Raw genomic sequence first — 22,050 nt, 5'->3', positions numbered from 1 at the left:
CCACTTGGTCCATCTTGGCCAGTTCGTAATGTCACGATCAGAGTGCAGGGAATGAGAGGCTCAGGACCCAAATGCAGAGTGACAAAAAAGTAACGGGTTTATTTTATACAACAAAAGGGGCAAAAAGCAAACCAAAATTCCCACCAGGGGGGAAAACAAAAATAAACTACCCCGTATGGGAAAACGTTATCCAGGCTGGGGCAGAGGGTAAAGGGAAAACAGGACCGACCGGTCAGACAGAATGAGGGAAGGTAATCCACACTGACTGAAACAAGATACAAGAACGACTGTACACACAAGAAAAACTGGCACTGGACAGCACAAAAATAAGGCTAAAATAAGGAGGCAAACACCAATTGAGGCACACAACAGGTGACAAAAACAAGACAGGACACCTTTGCGAGAGTTTGGCCACACACAAACCCGAAACCTCATACCAAAGTGATTGAACTTCAGAGCAACGGCAAGACAGCTTGCGAACCGGGCACGCAACGCAAATTGAGCACAAGATTATTGACGCAAGTGCATGCCACCAAGTTGAGAAGTGCAATGCACTCACACAATAAAGGACAAGACATGGAACATGAGTGTTCGGATCCTGACACCAAAACCGAAACCGAACCAGACAGAAGGGGCAGTGATAGGGAAACAGCCTCTGTGGCTGTGAGCGCAAGCAGCGACTGGGGAACGGCCTCTGTGGCTGGGAGTGCTGGCAGCATCTGGGGAACGGCCTCCATAACCAGGAGAACTGGCAGCAACTGGGGAACGGCATCCATGGCCGGGAGTGCTGGCAGTGACTGGGGAATGGCCTCCATGGCCGAGAGCACTGTCAGTGACTGGGTGCAGGAGCCATTCTCCTCCTCATCTTCCAGCCGGCCAGAAGCACTGCTGTGGGAATGACCTTTGTGACTGAAGATGCTGACACTTGTACTGCTGAGGCTTCAGGCACTGGTCCTGGAGTGGTCGAGGCTTCCGGAACTGGCTCTGGGATGGACGAGGGTTCAGGCACTGACTCTGGGACAGGCGAGGCTTCAGGAACTGGCTCATTGACTATGGCAGGCTTGGGTGCTGGCTCGTTGACCGTGACAGGTGTGGTAGCTGGCAGCAGCAGGGGAATGACCTCTGTAGCCATGAGCGCTGACAGTGGCAGGGAAACATAGTTGGTACCATCTTCCTCCTCTGTGCGGTTGGGAAGTACTGCTGCTGTGAGAGCTTCCGCCTCCAGGCAGTCAGAAGCAGGAATGACCGGCATCTCCTGGCTGTCGGTAGTGGTGGAATCGGCAGATGGGCTGGGCTTCATTCTCCGCTTCCTCCTTCATCCAGGGGCAATGGCCGAGGCATCTACCTCTGTGTGCGGACTGCCTTGTCCTTGGGTTGGAATGAGGATGGGAAGTCTCCAGAGGCACAGGCTGTGTTAAATTCTTCCCATTTATGGGCTTACCTGACTGCCTCAAAAAGTACTCATCCTAACCCTGTTCTGGGACACAGAATCTAATAAGTTCATTCAGACCTGCCCAAAAAAGTTTAGTTAGGCAAGTCTGATTTTATCCCAGACCCGAGGACAGTGAGTCAAGTCAAGTCACTTTTATTTGTATAGCACCTTTCACAACACCTATCGTTTCAAAGCAGCTTTACAGAGAATCATGCATTAACAGAAAAATGAAACTATAATATCTATAAAGTCTTAGAGTCATCATTGTGTAGTTTCATTAAATATGATTGTGAATTGTGTTTAAAAAGTAATTTATTAATAATTGTATTTAGAAACCCAGTGAGCAAGCCGAAGGTGACTGTGGCAAGGAATACAAAATTCCATAAAATGTTGGTAAATGGAGAAATCCAGGAAGAACCTTGGAAGAAACCAGGCTCACTGTGGGGCCAGTTCCCCTCTGGCTAACAGTATGAATATAATGCCAATATGAATTAATTATGTGTAGTGCAAGTCATGGTTTAAAATTATTAAACTAAGTTAGTTTTAAGGGCCAGTGTTTAAACTCTTCAAAGTTAATCCTGGATTAACTGCACATCTTCATATAGATGCATTGTCATTTGTTAGTTGGCTGATGAAGGATTTTGTTGGCAATGAATTGATAGTCTATGCATTTCTTTTTAAGAGTTTAGACCATCATTAGACTAAGGTGATACAGGCAGAGATCAGTGAGGTGCTTCACAATCCTGACATAAAAAACAGAACCGAACCAGACGGAAGGGTCAGGATCCAGACACCATGCTCCAGACATGAAACAAGACCAACAAAAAAAATAGACAGACACAGGAAGATAATGCCTGCCAATGGTCCTGTCAGACAAAAACCCAGACTGACAGAGTGACAGGACCATGACAGTAAATTAAATTAAAATCATAGATAATAGAACAATACAAAATAGAAATATGTTATGGTGTTGCATTTTCACAAGTGGTTTCCTTTGGATATTTGGACCCCATTGTATATTTAAAAATGTATTACATTTCTTATTAACTAAAATATAAGGTATGCACTCTGAAAATGTCTATAGAAAACATTATTTTATTTTTTTTATGCAGCAGAACAATAAAATTATATTTTAAGAGACATTTTCTGAGGTCAGATTTTTGGCCTTGGCAACAGAACTTCCCAGAAAGGCAAAGTAACAAGGTATTTTTAGTTTATTTATTTTTAATTTTTTGACTAGTAATAAATACTAATTCACTAATTTCTGCAGAGTAATGTTATTCTCAAATGTCATTAATGAGGACTGCATTAAATATCTGCATCTGACCTCACTATCTGTATTTGGCCAGGTGATGCAGGTCAATATATTCATATAAATTATGAAATTCTTCCAGTTAAATAAATCTTAACATTTACCAATCAATTGAAACATATGTTTGCTAATTGTGTGATAATTTGATTGGAAACATCTAAGCAACATTTGGAGATGCATACTATGAATGAGAAGAGGCCATTATGATTTTAATTAATAAGACCGGCTCTGATGATACTATCTCTGTTTTCCTGGGATTGTTAAATAAATTAGATTAAATTAGATTAAAGACTATGTGTTTTCTGAGGTGAAACTGTGAAAAGGTGTCTTTTCTGATGATATTTTGACCTGTCGGCCCTGCTTGTTAAAGAGAAATGGCCAGATGGGGAGATGACATTGATCAGCATTAGGGCAGGGTTACATTTAAACTGAAAGTGAGTATGTCCATGCTGAAATGATCAAAAAGAACATTCACTGCTGTTGTTACAGAAACACGTCAAATTTGGATGTTAAAGTCATAAACCATGAAAGATGTTATGCCTGATGAAATAATAGGAATATCCTTTGAAATATTTTTTCTTCCCTGAATCACAAATGTAAGGATTTGCATAAATTGAGAAAAAATTAGTTTTTCAGTTTAATGAGACTGAAGATAAAATGAATGCTCTAATCAGATTTATACTAAGCAAACAGCCCTTTTCATTTCTTACAAACAAAATATGAGAGAGAGAGAGAGAGAGAGAGAGAGAGAGAGAGAGAATCCAAATGTCAGTATCCAAATATCACTATCATGAATATTAAGTTATATTACGTTTCTGTAATGGGTCAGTTTTAACATTTGGTTTTAAAATAGATTATAGTTTGATTGTTGTAGTAATTCAAATTTCTTTCTTTCTCTTTCTTGGGCAAAGTCTTATGTGGTTTGTTCTTCTTTCTTTTTTTTCAAAATAATATTTGTAAGTGTTCTATAAGTATGTTTGTTAAGTGCTGCAAAAAAAAAATCTGTTTGATTCTAGTTTATAGTGGTTCACCCACTTGTTACAGATCTTCACTTCTTATTTTATCTTCACATCACCAGTATCAGTATCTAGCTGAACTTCTAGCACTCCACTGTAGTGTTCTGGAAATAAGACTGTGGGTAAGACAAGCATGAATCATTACAGCCAGTACAGTTACATTGAATTGCTAGACCACTTTGGCTCCAAATTGTGGATTCAACCCCTCACTGGTGACCATTTTCTAAGAGGAAGGTCACTATATTAAGAGCGCTAGCACTGCACTATGCTTTAATTCATAAGCGCAAAGTCAATAGGCATGGCCATGAAGTTTTGTTATTTTCGTGCAAGCATGCATTAAGTCTATGCACATGTTTTTGTGAAATTGCATGGGCAAAGCACTAATGGGCTGGATCAAGAGCAATTTATTTCTCAAGATTAACTCTTTCCCCGCCAGCGTTTTTAAAAAAAGTTGCCAGCCACCGCCAGGGTTTTGGACGATTTTCGCTAAACTTTAATGGCCCGCAGAATATTTTCTTCCATGAATATATGAAGATGCTATATATCAAAATAAAGATCTGGGCCTCTGTTTTTAGGCAAAAAAAACTATTTTATTTTATCTTCATTTGTTCTTTTTTTATTGCGACTTGAACAGAGGTAGGTTTTGTCAAAAAACAACATTTCAGACAAAAAGCTGAGAAAAAGGCATGTTTATGTCTGATATTTTGAGCTTCTCATACTCCACTTATTCATGTTTGAGATGATCGCAGTCTGTTTCTTTGATCAAAGAGTTGCGTACTCTTTCAAAACATGCACAGGGGTCTTCCTTACTGTATAACACCTAAAACACGGAAACACGGAAAATTCCGTGTTTGGCGGGGAAGCGTTTTTTCATAAAACACGGAAAAGTCCGTGTTTGGCGGGGAAAGGGTTAAGGAGGCGAGATGGCCGTAGATGCTTGCTCATGGTCCGAGGCAGGCTTAGACGCTGGCTCGTGGTCCGTGGCTGCCGTGGGCGCTGGCTCATAGTGCATGGCTGCTGTGGATGCTGGCTCGTGGTCCGAGGCAGGCTTAGACGCTGGCTTGTGGTTCGTGGCCAGTGTGGACGCTGGCTCGTGGTCCGTGGCTGGCGTGGGTGCTTTCTCATAATTTGTGGCTGGTGTGGACATTGAGAGTGTGATAAGTGTAACTGGCGATACAGAAGGTGTGGTCAGCTGGACCACCGTGATTGAGATCCCAGAGGTTGAGACCACCGAAGTTGAGACCACCAGGACCACCAAAGCTGGGACAACCGAGGATGAGACCACCGGAACCACCGAGGTTGAGACCACTGGAACCCTCAGAGCTGGAGCCACTGAGACTGAGAGCACCAGGACAACCAGAGCAGGGACCACTGAGGTTAAGACCACCGGAGCAGGGACCACCGGATCAGGGACCATCGAGTTTGAGACCACTGGGACGACTGGAGCAGGGACCACCGGAGCAGGGACCACTGAGGTTGAGACCACTGGGACCACCAAAGCTGGGATCACTGAAGTTGAGACCACCGGAAACACTGGAGCTTGGACCATTGAGGATAAAGCACCAGGACCACCGGACCACTGCTTTGACCTCCACCACCTCTGTGTGAGTGGCTGCAGTGGGAGCAAAGGCCAATTCTGGAGAATAGGGAGCTGCAGCAGCCTCTGGCGTCTCCAGAAAAACTACAGCTTTTCTTTCTCTCTTCATCCTCCTCTACTTGGTGGTTGCAGGCAGAGGTCAGTCAGGCATGGACTCATGCATCTCACCCACAGTAAGAGGCGATCCTTCTGAGTATATGGCAATGTCAATAAATTGTAAATTGTAAACTCTGCAACGGAGGTAAAGGAGCTTTACTGCTGGATCCATTGGAGGTCAGTTCTTCTGCAATGTAGTGGAATCTCAGAGGGTGTGGAACCTAATGCAGTTTATTAAAGAAAAGGTAAAATACAACACAAAGTAAGGCTCAGATTGGACAAAAAAACAAGAACTGAAACTCATACTACAAACATCCATCGAAGGATATATATATAATATATATATATTATTTCCTTACTCTCCATGAGGAAGGGTCACACCAAAATGCATTGGAGAGCGGATTTACCTTTTGGCCAGACAGTGTCTTGAAACATTCTACAGACCGAGCCGCACAGAAATGACTGTAAAGAATTTAGATTTTTGCTTTCATGTGACAGTTTTGGCATTGCAAAGTTAACAAGGTTGACATGAAACAGGAAGTGAGACTATATCTCAGCAACGCATTGTCCTCTCAAAACGAAAAATTGGTTCTAAACAAAATTAAGTTTTGTCCAATTTATGTCCTTTTTAGGGGGTATATTTACTAATTAACATTTTCATTGATTACTGCTTGTCTAAAACTGATTTAAACACTGTAACTTTTAGCTGATATTTAAAAAATGTATTTCTAAGTAAAGATACAATTAAACAATCAAGCACTGAAGAACAAGAGGCTGGTCTATAATGTGAATATAGTCACAGCTAAATCAGAAAAATACTGATTCAGTGGTATAAACATCCCAACATCTTATCGTTGAAATAATATACCTCCATAAATACCTCCACTTCTCAGTTATTAGGTTGAGAGAAAAAATTTAAATGTTGCAGCACTGATAGAGCCAATTAAAACAGCCAACCTACCTCATTAGAAGAAATGAAGTGTGAGTTGGCTTTGATGAGTTGGATTAAGAGAGAAAGTCCCTGGATTAGTACCAGGAGCATAGGCAGAACATAATTAAAGTGACTCAAATAAGAAAACTAAGCAAAATCTATTTCCTATCATTATAGTCATCCTCAGCCATAACCTGTTGATTAGAGGTTATCACAGGATGAATATGCGCTATCATGCACCTTGGACAGCTCTTGCTCTCTGACCTCATTTATCCAACAATGCACTTCACCTTAGCAGCATTTTCTCTACTCAACCTGCTATTTCATTAAGATGCTTTTTTTGAAAATTCAGGATAAGTCAGACACATATAAATGCAGCACCACAGAAAGCAAACCCCATTTGTTTCAAATACAGTTTGTCTCTGTTATAGACCTAAAGTCAGGTCTTTATCACTACTGTTTGTATCATTCTGTACTGTAAATTTAGTTTTGATTGTCATGTTTTTGATGTATTAGTTCACACTTATTTATTTATTTACTTATTCATTGATTTATTATACAGCAGGGTTAAAAAGCCCACATTAATACACATTTATTATTATTTTTATTAGGGCCCAAGCACTGAAAGTGTGGATGCCCTATTGTTCTTCCCAGGATTATTAGGGCCTAAGCACTGAAATTGTTGAAAATTCTGCTGTATGTTTGGTAATGAGGGCTGATCACTGCTCTGTAGCGCCCCATTTAAAATGGGCATGTAAGACGGCCACTCTAGCACCCCCATTTTCACCTAACATCACCAAACTTGGAAAATATATAGTTCTCACCAAGCTGAACAAATTTCATAATTATTGTCATAGCTTTTCTCAACAGGAAGACTGCCATTTTGGATTTTATCTCTGAACTTTTAAATACTTCTCAAAAGGGATTCATGATGTGCAACATCATGCCAAGATATTGTAGTTGCTAAATTAGGAACATATTTTTGATATTTTAAACGGTGTCACCATGGCGAAGCAATACATTAATGGCTAGAAAATGTGAAACAGGAAGTGCCTTATATTTTCTGTGTGCATTGTATGATTTTGTATGACACTTTTAACAAATAAGTTATACTTGTTTAAAGAAATAGCCCTCTTGTGTTTAAATTAATTGCTCCAGAATGGTATATTTGATATTTTAAATACTGTTGCCATGGCAACACATTAATTGTTATTATTCCTCTGTCCTATATTTGGATGTTTTTGATGAACTTGGCATGCTTAAAATGTCATGCCATTTTTAACAACATCAGAGTCGTTGGCCATTTGTCTGGGAAAAAGTTCACCATGGGAGTGTAGGGGGGCTATATTGCACTCCCTTTAAAATGGGCATGTAAGACGGCCTCTGTAGCACCCCCATTTTCACTTATAGTATAGTCACCATAATTGGTACATATATAGTTCTCATCAAGCCGGACAACTTTCATAATTATAGTTATTATTAACACCTAACCAGAAGTCGGCCATTTTGCTTTTTTTTATATTGCAGTCTCTGAACTTTTAAATACTCATTCTAGGGAATTCGTGAGACTCTCACCACATGTAGACAACATTCTGAAAAGACATTGATGATGCTAAATCGTGAACAGAGTTTTTATATATCAAATGGTTTTGCCATGACGAAGCATTAAATTAATGGCGAAAAATGAGAGACAGGAAGTGTCACGTATCTTCTGTGTGCAATGTGTGATTTATTTTAAAATTGAAATGTATGTTTAGACTTGGGGGCTAATCACATGGATGTGACTATTTTTGGTCACGGTAATAGCACAACCACCTGGCAGCAGTGCATCTAGTTTGCTTTTCCACTGAAGCAAACTAGATGCATTTTAGATAATCATCGTCATCAACATCATCATCATCCAAATACTGCATAATATTGTAATGCATATAAAATGTTATATATAATATAGGCCTAATATAGGCCATCATTTATCATATTTTTCTATTAAACTGTTTACAGTTAAATGTTAACATTAATAAGTTTTTTAAAAACATGTATTGCTTTACAGGTCAGTGGTTGAATTGCATAGTCGTACTGTTGCATTAGGGCACAACTTTAACTTTGTATTGAGTCTTCACATTTCCTTCAGATGTAACTTTTCCAGTATATTTATTATTATAAACTTATTGATTTTTAACATAAAAATGACTTTTGTATGGAAGTCATGTTTTGTGCCTTATCTCAAGAATCAGTGGATATGCATCATATTGTAATAATGCTTTTTAATATTAATTTGAATATTTGGCCGTGTTTATATGTTTGCCAGTGTTTACTAATGTTAATACGTTTGCCAACATTTTGTTTGCGTCAGCTCTGCAATAATATTTGCTACTATTGTGAGCAATAGTATTATGATAATGGCATTAGTGTTTGCTGCTCAAATCAGACATTAGAGACATATAACACAAGGTGATTTTAGAGAAACTGCACAGAAATTAGCTGTGGGTCACAAGCACCCAGATAGTAGTGTTTTCTCTGTAATATTGTTTGCTGATTCCAATTCTCTTTCTGGGATTTATAGATTGCTTTTAAAAGCAATAATGTATTTTCTCCAGACAATAATGCACAATTATCTACACATTATGTTCTTGCATGTGTTTGCTATGCTTACAATCAGCTGTGCCAGCTATATTTTTCTCCTGTGACAAGTCAGGTGTTGCCGTTGCAGAAGGAAATGTGATTTAGGAGATTTGACATATGATGAGCAATGAGAATTCCTCTAAATGTTTGTAGCTATGATTCTCTGTATGAAATCTTTGGGTTGAGTGAGAGCATTCCTTTTTGTATTTTAGGTATTTTGACATTCATTTTGAATTAAAATGTTTACATATAGGAGGTACATATATCAGTTCCTTGTGGGCTTTCACATCTTTTTGACTGGAATAATAAAGTCTGAGACTCATTATATGGTCAGAATTTTATCATTGGAGGTCAATTTGACATTGCCTGCAATCCCCAGTGATGCATATATAACTGAGATAGTGATTGAAAACAGGCATTAAAATGTCAAGATTGTATAACATGTACAAATTTGTATTTCCAGAAGGAAATACCTGGGGTCACCTGGATCCCCAAAGGTACTCCAGTGGGTCTGATGAGAAGAAATATAACACTTATAGAACTTTAATTTGTCTGGCATTTCTAACAATTAACTAATTTCTTACTTTCTAATTAGGGAATATGTCACCCCAAAATGAAAGTTATCTCTTAATTTACTCACCCTTATTCCATTCTAGATGTGTCTGACTAGAATGGAATGAGGGTGAGTAATGCTGAAAAAACTTTTGAAGGTCCAAAAAGCACATAAAGGCAGCATAAAAGTAATCCATACTCCAGTGGATAAATCCATGTCTTGAGAAGTGATATGATATATGTGGGTTAGAAACAGATCAATATTTAAGTTCTTTTATCCTATAAATTCTCTTACCTGCCCAGTATGGCATGGAATGCAGGCGATATGACTGTACAGGAAGAATGCAAATCAGCAAAAACAAAAGAAGAATATGGAAGTTAAAGTGGAGATTTATGGTTAAAAAAGATTTAAATGTTGATCTGTTTCTCACACACACTTATAGTATTGCCTCTGAAGGTATGGATGTAACCACTGGAGTCATATGGATTACTTTTACACTGCCTTTATGTGTTTTTTGGAGCTCTCTCACACACACACACACACAAGCACACAAACATACTGCATATCCATCCTTGTTTCTCCAATAACTTATTAGAAACAGCCCTGATGCTAGTTTGAGAGGCTTGGACGCATCATTTGGCACAAATGCTAATTTGGAACCCTACTCACCGTTTTTGCTCATTTAAAAAAAATATATACTCAATTATTCTATTATACCATGGTTACCACACCTTAAGAATTCAGGGTTTTATCTCAAGACATTTTCTGGTTTTCATCCCTAAAACACTCTTGTAAGTGGAACTACTTCTGCCACGGATTCAGCGTCTTGCTTTAATAATGATCTGCACTTATATAGTGCCTTTGTTGCTAGTTCGAAAACATCACTTTAGAACTAGTAATGGATTTCGAGGCTTGGAGTGCTGTACTGGAGCACTTACTGGAGTAATAAGGTAGTGTGTGTGTGTGTGTGTGTGTGTGTGTGTGTGTGTGTGTGTGTGTGTGTGTGTGTGTGTGTGTGTGTGTGTGTGTGTGTGTGTGTGTGTGTTTTAGTTATCGATAGAGAGAAACTCAGAAACTGAGAGAGATCACGCGTGGGATTACATTTAATTGTTGCAGCTTCGCCCAGAAGTACGTTTAAGCACACTCTCAGCAGCAGAGTGTTTTTTTATTATATCAGTGGAAGTCTATGAGATGTCCTCACTTATTTTGTGAAAACAAACCTGTGTGTGTGTGTGTGTGTGTGTGTGTGTGTGTGTGTGTGTGTGTGTGTGTGTGTGTGTGTAGAGAGAGAGAGAGAGAGAGAGAGAGACCTTGACCTTTAAATCATCTTTTATTTACAATAAAACCAAAAAGATCATATAAATATTACATTATAAAATAAAAACAAAACCACACCTCAATACAATAACAATACAATATGCCAAATATACTTTCATAACAACATGTCAAAACCTCCCTTTTCATTGGGTTGGCATAACACACCTTCTGTATCCCACAAGAAGAAAATAAATCTGTATTATTCATTAACTCAAATTCAGTATACTCCACAGTCAAGCCCTTTTAAAATATGTTGTGGATCTAACCCTGCACTGAGAAGGATCTTATTTTTCTCATCAGCCAAATTGCCATTTTAGCCTAACCAAATATAAGATTTAGTAACACTGTTTTCTGCATGTTTGAGGCACTATATTTTGGTCGAAAAAAAATTAAAAATACTATTTGTAAACAAAAAAAACCTAGTTTAAAGCTAAATTCGCTTAACAAACTAAATATATTTTATATGTGAACAACCAACAAAAATATGAAAATCTGAAACCCCACAAAAAGGACATTCTTCCCCTTTTAAAGGATCTAGATGTGCCTTGTGTCTGTTTGTAGCTTTTATCCAGTGTACAATCTGCCATTGAAGATCTCCTGTCCTTTTTTTCAATTGGATTCTTATACAAGGACCTCCAACTACATTTTGGAGAAGAGCCTGGCTCAGTAAATCTTGTCCATTTGGTCTCAGGAAGTTCCTTTAGTGCTCTTAGATTTAAACATTTCACACAGGCACAGTATAAAGCTTTCTTTGAAATAGTCTTGAAAAACCAAGTTCGGGTGTTTTAAAAGAGAGCAACCTCCCTTCAGTCTCCTGCCAATCTCCAACATCCTCTGATCCTGGGGAACACTATCTCAGCTGTCTCAGCTTGCAATGGCAAAACAGGAAAGGTCTCTTTGATTTCATCCAGTAATTATTAACTGTTAGAATAGCTACAGGCCTCCAGTTCTTTAGAAGACTCAAATCTCCTTTCTTAGGTAACAGCGCCAGCACTGCTCATTGACAACTTTGGGGAAGTAATTTATCATAAAGACATTTTTGAAACACCTCATAAAAGTCTCTTCCAATAATCCCTTATAAAGCCTTTTATAAAACCACTGGCAAACCGTCTATTCCTGGTACCTGCCCAGGCTTCCTCGGTGTAACAACATCAGTTAACTCTTTAAAAGAAATAGCGCAGTCCAGGTTTTGACTCTGCTTTTTAGTGAGGCTAGGAAGCTGTTGCAGTAATTGTGGTGTGCCATCAGTATCTGTTTCTTCTCTTTTATACAGTTCTGACAAAATGTCCACTGCGATTTTACGCATTTGTCTCAAATCTGAAGTCTTTGATCCATCAGATGTCAGACAGAACATTGCACTTTGTTGCTTTGAAACATTTTCTAAGTAAAACTAAATAATCAGTGGGTGCATCCATATCATTTACAGACATAAATTGAAATCTTATAAGTGCACCCTTTGCCCGAACCTGCAATAAAGCTTCAAGATCCTGTTTTTTTTTTTTATCAGATACATTTCTAGCTATAGAAACTTCAGAAAGCTGATGCACATTTGACATTATCTGAAATATCTCTTGTTCAATTTCAAGGATTTATTTGTTTGATCTTTATAGTAGAAAAAGAAGTGTGGTGCTGACAAAAGATTTTTATTTGTGTTTTTCCTATTTCCCACCTCTGTATTAAATTGCCAAATTCATATTTTTGAGAAATCCAGTCACTCAAAAACAATTCAAATTTTTCCTAAAAATACTTCTCTTGTAATAACTTCACATTAAACTTCTAGGAAGGACTCTTTGATTGACACTGTGACAAAGTAACATTCACTGTAATAAAATGATGATCTGATATGCAGCATAGAAATATTTCAGAGTCAACGACTCTATTATTCACTGTGTGCTTAACATAGAACCGATCAAGTCTCTCTGCACTAATCCTTCCCTGTGAAACTTTTGTCCAAGTGTATTGTTTGACATCACTATTTATATCTCTCCACACATCTTTAAAATCATGTTGAATAAAAAAAATTCAAGAGAGAAGATGATGAAAAGTCTGGCTCCTCACTGTTTCTATCCATATTAAAATCAGTACAGTTCCAATCACCACTGGCAATTAAGAAATCATCAGTAGCAGAGCTGTTTTTTTTAAAGAAATCTTCTAACATTTAAAGACCCTACTCTTAAAAACTGCATCTTGGGAGAGAGGGAAAGGAGAAAGGAAAAATAAAAGAGCCTTGCTTGCAGCCATCAGAAATCTTTTCAAATTAAAAAAGTTTTTCTTCGAAATCACATCAAAGCCAACAGTCTTTTGAGCAATCAATACTGACTTAACAAATTTGTTAGCATCATGAAAGTATTTAAGAAGATCTACCTTTTTCCCTTTGGTTTGATCCAAAACTCATTTATTTCTTCAACAGAATAAACATTTTCCATAGACTGGCTGCAATCAAATTCAGAAAAATCTGAACTACTATCACAATCTTCCATCGAACACTTTCTTCTTTCTCAAACAATAAATCAGACTGCTAAACACTGACATTAGCTATTCACCATTTGTACCATCTCCATTCTCAGAAACAGGAGCAACTTTATCCTGCACAGTTAGGCCTATTTCAGACTCACCATCTCGCTTAGATTAAGTGCACTCACCTCTGATTTTGAACTCATCAGAAGCACTCTGCTCAACTGGCGCAACAACAGGTCTCAGCGGGTAGAGAAACTTCACTTTTTGTTGATCCTCCTCTCATCGCTTCGAACTGCAGATATTTTTTCAGGTTCAGAATGTTCCCTAATGTCACTTTGAGCTAAGACAGGGGTGGAGGACGTCAGGCCTCAGGGCCGTATAAGGCCCGCAAGACCATTTTATTCAGCCCGCAAGGCCATTTGAGAAATCATTTGAAAAGCAAAAAACTGGCCTTGATTCAATTAACCTGAAAAAAAATTCCTTTCAAATAATGTTTAAAAATAATTTTTAATGATAACCACACCAGTGGTTATCATTTCTCAGGGCCAGCAAAGCCTTCTCTGCTGGCCTAACATGCCAAAAAAAGCAATACATATTTTTCATCCTTTCATTCTCATTCACAATTTTTGCATGTATTTTTAATTGCTTTCCACACTTAATCAGAGCAGGGACAGGGTCAGGAGTCTTGGGAGATGGCCACAGAGCAGGGACATGGTCAGGAGGCCTGGGAGATGGCCACAGAGCAGGGACAGGTTCTGGAGGCCTGGCAGGCGGCCACAGAGCAGGGACTGGTTCTAGAGACCTGGCAGGCAGCCTCAGGGCATAGGTGGGTTCAGGAGGGAGCGGCTCAGGGGGCGAAGCCATAGAAGGCTCAGGGGTCGAAGCCATGGAAGGCTCAGGGGGTGAAGCTGTGGAAGGCTCGGACACTGGCAGAGGCAGGGGTGCAGCCTCTGTAGCTGTGAGCACCGGCAGTGACAGGGTAACAGTCTCCTTGGTTGTGAGCACTGGCAGTGACAGGGGAGTAGTCTCAGTGCCTGTGAACTTAGACAGTGATGAGGGAATGACCTCCATGGTCGTGGGAACTGGCAGTGAAGGGAGAACAGCCTTTGTGACTGTAAGTTCAGGCAGTAACAGGGGAACAGCCTCCGTGGTTGTGGACATTGGCATTGATGGAGTAACAGCCTTTGGGGCTGTGGGCTCAGGCAGTGACTGGGGAATGGCCTCTGTGGCTGGAATCACTGGCAGCGACTGAGGAACGTTCTCTGTTGCCGGGAGCACTGGCAGCGACTGGGGAACGGCCTCCATGGCCGGGAGGGCTGCAGTGACTGGGGAGTAGGAGCCCTTCTCATCCTCCTCTTCCGGACAGCCAGGAGCACTGCTGTGGGAGTGGGCGTCATGACCCAGGATCCTGACACTGGGATGGCCGAAGCTTCAGAAACTGATTATGGGATGGATGAGGCTTCAGATGCTGGCTCTGGGATGGACGAGGCATCAGAAGCTGGCTCTGGGATGGACAGGACTTCAGACGCTGTATCTGGGATGGACAAGGCATCAGACACTGGCTCTGGGACGGACAAGCCTTCAGGAACAGGCTCGTTGACCGTGGCAGTTGTGGGCGCTGGCTCATTGGTTGTGGCAGGTGTGGGTGCTGGCTTGTTGGCCGTGGCAGGTATGAGCACCTGAGGGGCAGGTGCCTTTCTCCTCCTCCTCCCTTTCCGGGCAATGAGGGGCACTGCTGCGATAGCAGCCTCTGTGGCTGTGGGTGCTGAGAAGCGGCAGGGGAATGGCCTCCTTGGACGTGGGCACTGGCAGCAGTAGGGGAATGGCCTCTGTGTCCATGGGCGCTGATGGTGGTAGGGGAACAGCCACTGTGGCCAAGGGCGCTGGCAGCGGAAGGGGAACGGCATCTGTTGCCATGGATGCCTGAGGAGTAGGTGCCCTAATCTTCCGGGCAAAAAAATTATCTCTCTGATAGATATGATCCATTATGGCTGAGGATGAGGACCCAAGCGCAGAGATCAAAACCAAATATACTTTATTAACATACAAACTCCCATGAGGGGGAAAAACATAAACCACTCTGTAAGGGAATAATCCAGGATGGGGCAGAGGTGAAACGGGGAACAGGACCAACCGGACCACACTGGAACCAGGAAGGTGATCAGGACTGACAGGAATGCTAGAAAACACACACAGGATCAACTAGACAACAAGATGAAATGGCACACACGAGGAGACTAAAATAGGGAGAGAAATCAAGCAGGATAATATAGGGCAGGTGTTACTAATGAATAATCCATGTAAAACACAGTGGAGAAAACGAATGCACGCAGTCAAGACACAAGATCCAAGCAGATGTTGCAGCTTTTCCTACTTACATTAAAACTTGTTGTATTGGTAGACTGAACAGGTGAATGCTCTGACATCACGATTTGCATATGTCTTCTCCCTCGTAACGAATATCATCCATAACAAGCAAATTAAACATTAAACACGATTGTCACTAGAGGGCGAAATGCAATCTTACAATCATATCCGCAGGTCAGAGATGGTTAAAAGGGGGTGTTTTCGCCGTTATTCGTTGATGCTCTATGAGAGTTTGGGCATACTAAGATGGCAGCTTGAACACTTCCGGTGGCTTAACCTCCTGTTGGCAGTGTACTGCTGCATCAGCGAGCCAATTCTATATATATATATATATATATATATATACAGTATATATATATATATATATATATATATATATATATATATATATATATATATATATATATATATATATACAGTATATCAGTGGTGTAAGTGTGGGTGAGATGAGAGAAAGAAGCAGCGCAAGGGCACTTTTCAACCTAAATGTATATAAATGTAGCATATTATAGACATTTTTGTAACTCTTAAACAATTTACTTAAACCAATGTCTTTGTTTTACATAGTTATGTATGGTGTAAGTATGGGTGAGATGAGAGAGAGAAAGAAAGAGAGGAAGAGGGAGTGCATGGGTGCTTATCAACCAAAACTGATATAAATGTAAGATACATGTAGACATGTTTGTCATTCCTATCCAATGTACTTAGCCAATGTCATTGCTTTAATGGGTTATTTTGCTGTCGTAGCCTGTACAACTATATGAAATAACTCAACTATATGAAATTCAAACATCTACTTCCAAATACATACATCGCCATCTTCATTGGAATTTTCGCTGATTATAATTTGTTTCGAGACCTCCGTTGTGCAGAGTCAGTGGTGGATGTTCGCGCCATAAACGCACACAAATGGGCGCCCGCTTCTCACGTTCCGAAGCAGTTTGATTTTGTGTTCCCATGCTAAATTATGGGACCGTTCGGTCCTTTTAATCAAAATATACTATGCTAGTAAGTAACACTGTCACTCCCTGTGCTATAGCCTACCTGTCTGCCCATCGGTTCATCTCATTTATCCATCTCTCTGTTTGAAAAGCCTCACCACCTGCTAGAAGCATAAAAGTGCTGGAGGGTAGGATGTTTTATTATTTATAAAGTTAATCAGGTCTGAGAGAACACAACATATTATGTAACCAAGTTCTACAATGTAGTTAATAATAATATTAACAAAAATAATATCTGGATAAATGACCTTGATGTGAAATAAAACATTATAAATGATATTCAATAATTTTACATTAACCACTTTTAGTTTATGAATCAAATCTCTGACTCTCATTGAGAAATGTTTATTTTTGCATTGTTTTATTTTAACTGGCAAAAAGGAGGTTCTTTAAGCTCCTCATCGGAAAGCTGGAGAAATGCTGTCATCTCCTCCTATGTCAGTGAATTATTTTTGTAGGCTGTGTTAATTTAATAGTCAAAATGTTTGGAAATATGTGAATTAGAAAAAAAAAGTTTTGTTTCAGTAACCAGTGCTGGATTTAGTCATGGGCATGCTCCCTTCCCCCCGGCCCAGGGCGCCATTCAGAGTAACAGTGCACATTATGCAATGCATATATCATGCAATTTTGTAATTATTGAAACATGCCATTATTCAAAGTGAATTAACTGTTTAATTACTAACATAAAAGGATGACAGGGTCATTTTATAAGGTTCGAATATAAAAATGTGTAGATGTAAAGGTAAAAAAAAAATGCCCCTGGAAGTAAAATGTTGACCCGTAATGACAAAGTTGATATCTGATCCTGATTCATTTTGACATATGCAGAAACTGAGAAAAGTAAGAAATACGCTGCCATAACATTAGGCCTGATGGAGTCATTTCCTAGTTCTAAAGCCTCATCATTTTGAAGCCTGGTCTCATTGGTTCAATTTCACAGTTGTGATTTGAGGCATTATGTGCTCTCTCCTGTTGGTTAAGAGATTGAAGGGCATGTCAGGTAGTTCCTAAGGAAGTTAAGATGCACAGAGATTAGTAAATGAACAGTCATAAGATCAGGTATGCGTATTTTCTGTATCAGGCAGGTTTTTTGGTCAGTTTGCCACAGAGCGTGCTGAGAAACACACTGATATGACTAATATATTGCTGCTATAGAATATCTTAAATCTACCTAATCTTCTATTCCAAAATGATTTTATTCTTCTTGAGGGAACAAAACATTCTCATCCTGAATAGTGCATCTTGATTTCTTATTTCAGTTTATGGAGGTTCAAACCACAATGATGTTAATGAGGTTAAAAGCTGAGGTCTCTCAAACTAAGAGTTATTTAGAAAAGTTCTGTTAATTGATGGATTTGGATTGTGGTGTATATACTTATATTCCTGCATATCTTGGTGGTGGAACAGCATTGTAATACTTTTATGCATTTGGTAGATGCGTTTTTCCAAAGATACTTATATTTAAGTTATACATGTTTTTGTTTTTTGGGACTGAACACATAACTATGAGATACAGAAACACTGTAATGTCACCAAAGTCAGCTTTGCTGAGATGTCTTTGTAAACAGTGCACATGAACGTTTATGTAAGAATATACATCAGCCATCATCTGATCTGACTGTACATCAACTTACTGTTTAAATTAAATCAATTAGCGTCTATCAAATGTAGAAAAGTGCCCACAAGTGTTAAGAGTGGGGGTCTGTTTCAGATCTGCTTCAAAATCTTAACATGGGATTCATGAGCTGATTTCCCATTGGATAAGTTTTAATTGACTCTGGACCAAATGAAGCCCCTGAAGCTTATTTAAAATAGATGACGCAAAGTCTTCAAGCTATTTTTGCTAATGGTTCCTCCAAGTTAGAAACCGTTAACTGTTTTTATCTGAACTATTTGTCTCACGTACACACATGCATATGTCAACACACATTAATTTTAATAAATAAAATTATAGGCATTGTGGCCATTTTTAGAACAGCAACATAAAATGTATTTCTTTTCTTTCTCATTTCTTTTATTGTATTTTTTGGAAATGATTTATGGTCCATATTTGGAACAAGATATGCTCATGGTAGCATTCAATGAAGTGAGGAGCAAAGGGGCTGACTGATAAAAAGGAGGAATTGTGAATCTGAATTGTGTTTGATGTAGGATGCACAGGGCTACGGAGCCCTGGAGGCGTTGAGAGGGGCAATACATATTCTCTTCAACACATTCACCAATCAGAGGTGACTGTTTGACAATGTGAGAAGGCTCAATGAGTACTTTCCCTGCCAAATGCCACATTTTCCTTAGTGGAGTCATCTACACTGATCTCTTTGTGCAACCTTGTGGAATGAACAGCATGATCTATAAAGCATGTGCTGTTTTATGAACATAAAATCTTATTAAATATACTGTACAATAGACTAATGTTTTTTTACTCATCAAACATTTGATATTTCATATTATTATATTCTAGTCTAACCTAGTTAAAGGGTCACTTCATACACTGTGTAGCTAATATGAAGTGATTTTTTATTTGCTCAAAACATTTTATGATTAAAAAACCAATCAGATCTGAAAACATTGAATAATATCCCATTATAAGTTTGTAAATGACCCTGAATATCAATTCCAGGGAGCAAATATTCCCTCTTTTAGGGATAGTTCACCCAAAAATCATCTCAACATTTGTTCACCCTTATGCCACCCTAGATATTATAAAGGTTTTTAGAAGAATATTTCTGCTCTGTAGGTCCTTACAATGAAAGTAAATGGTGACCAGACATTTGTAGCTACAATAAAAGTAATCATTATGACTCCAGTGATTAAATCCATTTCTTCAGAAGGGGTATAAAAGGTGTGGGCGAGAAACAACAATATTATTATTTTTATTACTCTAAATCTCCACTTTAACTTTCACTTGCAGATGTGAAAGTGAAACTAAGCAGCACCACATGTGACTTTTCAGATGTGAAAGTGGAGATTTATATTAAAAAAAAGGACTTAAATTGTGATCTGTTTCTCACCCATACCTTTTATATCACTTCTGAAGACGTGGATTTAAACACTGGAGTCTTATGGATTAGTTTTATGGAGTCTACTGGTTTCTTTTGGAGCTACAACAGTCTAGTCACCATTCACTTATGAACCAACAGAGTTAAAATATTCTTCTAAAAATCTTTGTTTGTGTTCTGCTGAAGCAAGTCATACACATCTGGGATATCATTAGGGTGAGTAAATAATGAGAGTATTTAGATTTTTGGGTGAACTGTCACTTTAACTCAAATATTCATTTCTGACACATCTCTAAAGTGTACAGTATAACAAAATTTTAAAAAATGTAATTTTGAACAGGCAAACCAAAACATCTATTTTTTTTTCTAAAGTTTCTATTTTCTTGAGTTTACATTTGTTTATTTGATTAGCTTTGTTCCTGAAAAGTGTCTTCTTGTGCAATTACAGTAAGAGTAATGTTTGTGCATGTGTGTCAGAAAGAAAGAAAGAAAGAAAGAAAGAAAGAAAGAAAGAAAGAAAGAAAGAAAGAAAGAAAGAAAGAAAGAAAGAAAGAAAGAAAGAAAAAGTTCTATATACTGTAGTTATGACTACAAAAATATATTGAATATGACAACTCTACATTTTTACAGCTGCTCTGTGTCCCAAAGAAACCCTTTGGAACTCATATATGTAAACACACAACCTTCCTGTATGCAAAATCTGATAACGTAGCTACAGTAGCACAGCACCAGCTGTGGAGCAGTTACATGCTGTTTGTCTCCACACAAGCACAAATTTAATAGAACACTTTATCAAAGAGACCAGCACTCATATCCCTGCACTCTCATGTCTTTGAATGCCCTCTGAGCCCAATAAAAGCAGCTCCACAATGACTTCCGACTCCATTGCAAATAACAGTAATTTACACTAATTGTCCAGATTGCAAATTAGGAGAGGTGAAATCACTTCTTGCTAGAACATCCATGACAAAACACAACTGAAGAAATGATCAATACAAACTTTTAATTGCTTTGCATGTTTGATTGTTAATTCATAAACATTTTATAGAAACATAATTTTGGATTGCTTATACATCTGCTATCTAAAGCTAATTTAATCTGGTCTAAACATTGGTGCAGTCCTTTTAATCCTAACAACTATCATGGGATCTACATGCCAAAGGAACATATATGCTATGTCCCCAGAGTTGTCCCAAGAGATGTTACCTTTTTGCCCTCTGGCAAACCTTTGACAGAGATGAATGCATCCACTGTTCACAATCATAGAGGAATTGGATATTAAACCACCTGAGGCAGTTCTCAGGGTGACGTCACGTTATTAGAGGAAATGAACAGACTTCTGAAGTATTTTTGGATTGGCTGGTTAGCAGTTCAAAGTCTCTAGATTTTATCTTCCTTCGCTAAAAATGATTTAACAGTAATGAGTTATTTTTCTGGAATTCTCCGATTTCCCCTGTGCCCTGAGAGGAGGATCAGTCATAGTTACTGGCTCTTTGAATAACCTGATATTCACAGGCCATCAATCACGACTCTTGCTTTCCTCTCGTCACTCTTTCTCTCCCTTTCCCCTCTTCTTGTCAATTAGGGGGTTTCAAGCTCTTTGGATCCAAGGCTCATTTAGACCAATTGAAGTCATAGTGGAAAGGCAATTCAATATCACTGTTCACTGCAGATGCCTGCGTTTTCAGATGGAGTGAGATCGTACATTTTCTAACTGAAAGGATCTATTGAAATCCATGAGATATGCTATGTTTTATTGTTGCACCAGCTTGTCACTTGGAAGGACATTGATGCTAATGTTTCTTGGACTCCTATTGCTTTTAAACTTTTAATCAGATGTGCTGAATTTCCACACCATAAGGGGACATGACATGAAATATTAAATTTGATGGTAGATGAATACATTGCTCAGTTTGACAGAATGTCATTTGTCAATAAAGGTTTCTGTTCAGTTAAACACTGAAGCTATTGTGATACAAAGGATGTATATTGAGTTGTTGTTTATAATTACTTTTGAATTATGTAGATTAATTATATACTGTAGATAACTCCACAATACACAATAAGGACAATACCAAGTCCCATTCAAGGCAAGTCACTTCCTAAACCTGTCTTTCTTCCATTCAAGCTGAATGTTAGGGACTGACAGAACCATTCAAACCGAATGTGTAATTGTAGGTGTCTTGAGACGTGTTTAAGAAGTTGCTTTTAACTTAACAGCACCTACAAATATTGTGCTTCTGTGTGACAGTAACAAAGATGCCTATAAAGCACGTTTACTTAAAAACAGTTTAAAAATTAGAGCAGATGGGTGTAAAAGGCCCTTCCATGTGAACGTCTCTTGGTGAAG

The sequence above is a fragment of the Xyrauchen texanus genome, chromosome 17 (assembly GCF_025860055.1).
Source record: "Xyrauchen texanus isolate HMW12.3.18 chromosome 17, RBS_HiC_50CHRs, whole genome shotgun sequence".
NCBI classification, from domain to species: Eukaryota; Metazoa; Chordata; class Actinopteri; order Cypriniformes; family Catostomidae; genus Xyrauchen; species Xyrauchen texanus.
Note: the sequence above shows the minus strand (reverse complement) of the source record.